This window comes from Mustela putorius, unplaced genomic scaffold (genome assembly GCF_011764305.1).
Source record: "Mustela putorius furo isolate JIRA1106 unplaced genomic scaffold, ASM1176430v1.1 tig00000992_pilon_pilon_pilon, whole genome shotgun sequence".
Classification (NCBI taxonomy): domain Eukaryota; kingdom Metazoa; phylum Chordata; class Mammalia; order Carnivora; family Mustelidae; genus Mustela; species Mustela putorius.
Genome location: NW_025421526.1, coordinates 106716 through 114477, shown reverse-complemented (window position 1 = coordinate 114477; position 7762 = coordinate 106716).

Genomic DNA, 7762 nt, shown 5'->3' with positions numbered 1-7762 from the left:
GCATATGGTTGCTCATGATATGTTCTTATAATTGTTTTATTTCTTTGGTGTTGGTTGTGATCTCTCCTCCTTCATTCATGATTTTATTTGGGTCCTTTCTCTTTTCATTTTGATAAGTCTGGCCAAGGGTTTATTGATCTTATTTATTCTTTCAAAGAACCAGCTCCTAGTTTTGTGGATCTGTTCTACTATTCTTTTGGTTTCTATTTCATTGATTTTTGCTCTAACCTTTATCAATTCTCTTCTTCTGCTGGATTTAGGCTTAATGTACTGCTCTTTCTCCAGCTCCTTTAGGTGTAAGGTTAGGGTGTATATTTGAGACCTTTCTTGTTTCTTGATAAAGGCTTGTATTGCAATGTACTTGCCTCTTACGACTGCTTTTGCTGCATCACAAAGATTTAGAACTGTTGTGTTTCATTTTGAACAGTTTTTGTTTTCATTTTCATTTGCTTCCATTTTTTTAATTCCATAATTTTTAAAATTCTTCTTTAATTTCCTGGTATACCCATTCATTCTTTAATAAGATGCTCTTTAGCCTCCTTCTGTTTGAATTCTTTCCAAATTCCCTGCTTGTGAATGAGTTCAAGTTTCAAAGCACTGTGGTTTGAAAATACACAGGGAATGAACCCAATCTTTTGGTACCAGTTGTGACCCATTTTCTGGAGAATGTTCCATGTGTACTCAAGGAGAATGTGTATTCTGTTGCTTTAGGATGGAATGCTCTGAGTATATCTGTCCAGTGTGTGTCATTCAAAGCCCCTGTTTCCTTGTTGATCTTCTGATTAGATGATTTTTCCTTTGCAGTGAGTGGGGTATTAAGATCCCCTACTATTATTGTAATATTATTGTGTTTCTTTAATTTTGTTATTAATTGGTTTATATAATTTGCTACTCCCATGTTAGGGACATCAATATTTATAATTCTTAAATTCTCTTGTTGGATAGACCCTTTAATTATAATATAGTGTTTTTCTCATCTCTTATTACAATCTTGGTTTAAAATCTAATTTGTCGATATAAAGATTGATACCCTAGCTTTCTTGGTGTCCATTAGCATGATAAATGGTTCTCCACCCCCTCACTATCATTCTGGAGGTGCTTTGGGTCTAAAATCCATCTTTTGCAGACAACATATGGATGGGTGTTGCTTATTTATCCAATCTGATACCCCGTGTCTTTTGATGGGGGCATTTGGCCTATGTACATTCAGAGTAACTATTGACAGATAGGAATTTAGAGCCATTGTATTCCTTGTAAAGTCACTGTTTCTGTATATTATCTCTGTTCCTTTCTGGTCGATGTTACTTTGGGCTCTCTCTTCACTTAGAGGACCCCTTTCAATATTTATTGAAGGGCTTGTTTAGTGATTACAAAGTCCTGGAAGTTTTTTTTTTTTTTTCTTCTATTTTGAATGACATCCTTTCTGGATAAAGTATTCTTGGCTGCATCTTTTTCTCATTTAGCATTCTGAATATATCATGCCAGTGCTTTCTGGCCTGCCAGGTCTCTTTGGATAGGTGGGCTGCCAATCTAATGTTTCTACCATCGTAGGTTGGGGTTAAGGTTGTCCTGTGCTGCTTTCAGGATTTTCTATTTGTCTCTGAGATTTGCAAGTTTCACCATTATATATCAAGGTGTTGACCTATTTTTATTGATTTTGCCTCCTGGACTTGAATGCCTGTTTCCTTCCCCAGATTAGATAAGTTTTCAGCTAGAATTTACTCCCAAATACCTTATGCCTCTCTCTCCTTCCCTCTTCTTCTGGGATTCCAATTATTCTAACATTGTTTCACTTTATGATATCACTTATCTCTCAAATTCTCTTCTCGTGATCCAATAGTTGTTTATCTCTCTTTCTCTCAGCTTCTTTACTCTCCATCATTTTGTCTTCTACATCACTAATTCTCTCTTTTGTCTCATTTATCTTAATAGTTAGAGCCTCCATTTTTTTATTGCATCTCAGTGGCCTTTGTATTTAACTTTATTCGATTTTAGTTATTTTATTTCTCCAGAAAGGGATTATCTAGTGATTTTTATGCTTTTTTCAAGCCCAGCTAATATATTTATAATTGGTATTCTGAACTCCAGGTCCAACATCTTACTTATATCCATACTGATTAGATCCCTGCAGTCAGTACTCTTTCTTTCTTTCTTTCTTTAGGTGGGTTTTCCTTCTTGTCATTCTGTCCAGAGAAGAATAGATGAAAAGAAGAACAAAATATTAAAATGGCAACAATGGTCCCAGAGAAATATACACTGATCAAATAAGAAGAGACCCAGAACTGAAAAAAAAAATTAAAAAAAATAAAGAAAGAGAAAATATAAACAAACAGGTGAACAGAACAGAATAATACACTGGATCCTATATGTATTTTGGTCCATTTGTTAGAAAACTAGATCCCAAGATTATAAAAAAGGAATAGCTTATATATATGCAAAAGTAAAATTAAATACAGGGGAGAGAATGTAAATGTAAAAATGAGAGTTTAAAAAAGACTTAAAAAACAAAATCTTGCCATTTGCAATGATGTAGACGGAACTGGAATGTGCTATGTTAAGCCTAATAAGTTACTCAGAGAAAGACAATTATTATAAGATCTCAGTGATATGAGGAATTTGAGAAAGAAGACAGAGGATCATAGAGGAAGGGAGGGAAAAATGAAAGAAGAAGAAACCAGAGACAGAGACAAACCATAAGAGACTTTTAATCTTAGGAGACAAAGTGAGGGTTGCTGGAGGGGAGGTGGGTGGGAGGGATGGGGTATCTCGGTGATGGACACTGGGGAGGTTATATGCTATGGAGAGTACTATGAATTGTGTAAGACTGATGATTCACAGACTTGTTCCCCTGAAACAAATAATACATTATATGTAAAAAAAAAAAAAACAAAAAACAAAAAACAAAAACAAACAAGGAAAACCTGACAAAATAAGACATTGGTTGGAAAGGAAAGAGAAAAAAAAATGGAAATGGAAAGACTACAACATCATGAGGAAAAAAACAGTGAATTCTATAAACTCTTTTCTTTTAGTGCTGGAGTTTTGCAGTTCTGTGTGATCTGTGTAAACCTGTTCTTAGCTGAATGTTTTGCTGATCTTCTGGGGGAGGGACATATTGTTCTGATTCTCAGGTGTTTTTTCCTGGGACAGAAGTACACCACCATTGCCAAGGAACCAAGCTAAGTAAGTGGCTCCAGGTTGCTCTATGTGGCTTTAGTTCCCCAAAGGTTTTCCACCTCACTTTAGAGTATGAAAATGAAAGTGCAACTTTCCAATCTCTGCTACAGGGCTGAAAGCTTGTACCCCCAACTACTCAGTGCACCCTCCAGGAAAAGTAGGCAATGACTCCTCTCTCCCTTATCTCTGTCCACACTCCGTGCTCATCTAGCCTGTGACTGAGCATTTCTGTCTCAAGCACGTGACTCTGTTTGGAGTCTCCAAACCCTGCAGACTCCTGTGGCATCCACTTGTACCATGCCTCCTGCTCTTCCTGAAGGAGGGAGGGGGCTCTGCTGGGGTTCTGCTGCTTGCTGGGCCCCTGCTCAGAGAGTGGTTGCCCAACCATGCTATAGTTCATGGTTTATGGTAATCCCATAACCCCACTGTTGGACATGATGATTGCAGCCAGCTTCCCTCCTCTGATGCCTGCGAAGTCTGCTGCATTCAGGCACCTGTGTTCTTCCTGTGATTCCAGGGGTCCAGCGGATTCTGCCTGGATGTCCCATCTAAGATTCTTCCCTGCTTCAGCACCTGAGCTCCTTTAAGGTAGGGATGTCTCTCACTGGAGCAGACTTTTAAAAGTTTTGATTTGGGGCTCTACTGCTATATCACTTACCGGTGCTTGTTTACAGAGGCTCCCCCACTTTGCCCCCACACATTTCATCTTCCCATATATCACCTTGGAATCACTTCTATGCACCTCCAACCTTGCAGAAAGTGGTTGGTTTTCTACTTGCAGAGTTGTAACTACTCTTTTCTTAGATCTCTGGTTGAAGTCACAGGTATTCAGAATGATTTCACAGCAATCTAGCTGAATTCCCGGGAACAGACAAAATTCAGGTCTCCTACTCCTCCACCATCTTGGAAAACATCCAACTTGAAGCTTGTTTAAATAATGAAGTTATTTAATTTAATCAAAAGCTTTTCCAAATTTAAGACATTAAATTGTTTTTCTTCAGTCTATTCATGTGTTAAGTTACATTTCTATATTTTTAAGTTAACTCACCCTAGAACAAATCAAAATTGGCCTAGTTGTTTTATTTTTTTAAAATAAACTGTTAGCATTTAGTGTGCTTATATTTAATGTAGTAATTTTACATAAATGTCTTTCTGAAAGACTGGCATGAAATTCTTGCTGGAACTATCTTCCACCATTCTGGGTATCAATTATATTGGCTTCATAGAATTAAGTTGGATGTGTTTTCTATTCTTCTATTCCTTCAAAGAGCTTAATATTAGAATGTCTTGCTCTTCGTGGTTTGGTAGATATCACCTATAAAACCATCTGGGATTTGTGTTTCCTTTGTGTAAAGATTTTTAGCTGTCAACTTAATATTTAGAATGTTTTATAAGTTTAAATGGATTATACAGGTTTTCTATTTCTCCTTTTGGCAGTTGTGTTATGATTTTCTAAGAATATCCTTGTTTTATTTCAGTTTTTTTTTATGTCTAAGCACAGGTTATTATAATATTCTATCACCATAATCTCTTCTTTGCATGTAGCTATGTCCCTTTTAAATTCCTTATTTTGTGTAGTTAGATTTTTTGGTTTGGTTTCCTTCAATTTTTTCTTGATTAACATTTCATTTAAATTAAATTGCATTTAAGGCTATACATTTTCTTTATTTTCTGCTTCTGTGACATCCCACACCTTTTGATAAGCAGAATTTTCATTATTTTAAAGTGAATTTCCATAATGATCTTTTTGATCCATAAGTTATTTAAAATCACAATTCCTAATTCCCAATTTATCTTTTGTTATTGCTTTCTAAAAATATCCCATGATCATTGTATTTTCTATGATTCCAACTTTTTGAAATTTGTTTAGACTTCCTTTGTGACCCATATATGGTCAATTTTTGTATTCTATATAGGCCTGTTAAATTGAGGTTGTTAATTATGTTGTCTTCTAAATTTTCACTGATGTTTCTGTATTTTTTTAAGTTTTATTCTTTCTTTAAACATTTTATAAAAATTCATATTTTGCAACTGATAATTCCAACTTCTTAAGCTTTTGCAGGTTTAAAATTTATTTCATCTGGGGCAATTACTGCTCATCCTTTCCTCAGCCACTCTGGCTCACATACTCACATACAACAAGTCAAATTTTGTCAATGTTCTTTTTTAACTGAGTGCTTATTTTTTTGGACACTGGAGATTTATATTTTGAGAATATAATATTTAAGAAATATGTTTGTTATAATTTATTCAGCAGCATTTTTGTAGAACAGTTGTTTGGAATATCCAGTTTGCCAGCAGCAAAAATCCATTACTCAGTCTCGATACTTTAAAGCCAAATTTTCTCGTGTATTCTTCAGTGTGTCCTTTTTGATTTAATACCAAAAACTTTATACAAAGTAAAAATCACTTAGATTAAAAGAATTAGTAAAAACTAAAAGATAATGAAGAAGAAACATATCTCTTAACCACAGGTATGCTATTATTTCCTCACACTGCATCTGTCCCTGCCTTGATACGGTCATGTTCTTAGAGTGACCTGGCGACCAGTTATGGAGAAAGAGAGCTCGTCGAATTGGTTCTTTTTTCTTGAGCTTATCCAAAAGCAGCTCCACCTGGAAGTCTATACAAACCAAAGGATTTACAACTAACGTAATCTTTATGGACACCTATCTGTCCTAGATACCTAGAATTGTCATGTAAACAGAGATTTTTTTTTCTTAAGAATTAATTTCCTTGTAATTCACTAAAAATGTCATATAATGTATTGAGACTCTGACAAATCAATTTTGAATATATATTTAAGAGTAATCAAATCCAATGACCCCCAAAGTAATGCTATATATTAATCTACATAACAGATAATGATAGTAGTAAAAAAAAATCAGATGAAAAGGAATTTTTTTCTTTTAATTTAAGCCAAGAGGAAGAAATTCAGAGCATAAAATGTATGTGAACTGAGACTTCCACCATTAATGTGAGTAGCAGCAATTTCTTGCTGCTGCAATTAAGAAATATTTAGTAATATGTACTGATGCCATTTTATTAGACACTATGAATAAAAAGTTTTTATGATCTGCAACTACTACTTCCATATCAGACTGTCACACAAATATGTCCCTCAGAAGTGGGTAGCCAAAGCTGACTGGATCAAGAACAATCTTAAAACAAGTGTGAAACCAGTCATCTGATGCACTGTTACTGGGGTGACTTCCTGCTACAATTCAGTTCTTTAAGTAGTTTCTTCAAAGTGGATAAAAGTGCAGACTTTTTAAAAATTTTTTTTATTTCTTTTCAGCATAACAGTATTCATTGTTTTTGCACCACACCCAGTGCTCCATGCAATCCGTGCCCTCCTTAATACCCACCACCTTGTTCCCCCAACTTCCCACACCCCCGCCCCTTCAAAACCCTCAGGCTGTTTTTCAGAGTTCATAGTCTCTCATGGTTCACCTCCCCTTCCAATTTCCCTCAACTCCCTTCTCCTCTCCATCTCCCCTTGTCCTCCATGTTGTTTGTTATGCTCCACAAATAAGTGAAACCATATGATAATTGACTCTGCTTGACTTATTTCACTCAGCATCATCTCTTCCAGTCCCGTCCATGTTGCTACAAAAGTTGGGTATTCGTCCTTTCTGATGGAGGCATAATACTCCATAGTGTATATGGACCACATCTTCCTTATCCATTCGTCCATTGAAGGGCATCTTGGTTCTTTCCACAGTTGGGTGACCATGGCCATTGCTGCTATAAACATTGGAGGACAGATGGCCCTTCTTTTCACTACATCTGTATCTTTGGGGTAAATACCGAAGAGTTCAATTACAGGGTCATAGGGAAGCTCTATTTTTAATTTCTTGAGGAATCTCCACACTGTTCTCCAAAGAGGCTGCACCAACTTGCATTCCCACCAACAGTGGAAGAGGGTTCCCCTTTCTCCACATCCTCTCCAACACATGCTGTTTCCTGTCTTGCTAATTTTGGCCATTCTAACTGGTATAAGGTGGTATCTCAATGTGGTTTTAATTTGAATCTCCCTGATAGCTAGTGATGATGAACATTTTTTCATATGTCTGATAGTCATTTTTATGTCTTCATTGGAGAAGTATCTGTTTATATCTTCTGCCCATTTTTTAATACGATTGTCTGTTTTGTGTGTGTTGAGTTTGGGGAGTTCTTTTTAGATCCTGGATATCAACCTTTTGTCTGTATTATCATTTGCAAATATCTTCTCCCATTCTGTGGGTTGCCTCTTTGTTTTGTTGACTGCTTCCTTTGCTGTGCAGAAGCTTTTGGTCTTGATGAAGTCCCAAAATTTCATATTCACTTTTGTTTCCTTTGCCTTTGGAGACATATCTTGAAAAAAGTTGCTGTGGCTGATATTGAAGAGGTTACTGCCTATGTTCTTCTCTAGGATTCTGATGGATTCCTGTCTCCTGTTGAGGTCTTTTATCCATTTCGAGTTTATCTTTGTGTACGGTGTAAGAGAATGGTCAAGTTTCATTCTTCTACACATAGCTGTCCAATTTTCCCAGCAACATTTTTTGAAGAGACTGTCTTTTTTCCACTGTGTATTTTTTCCTGT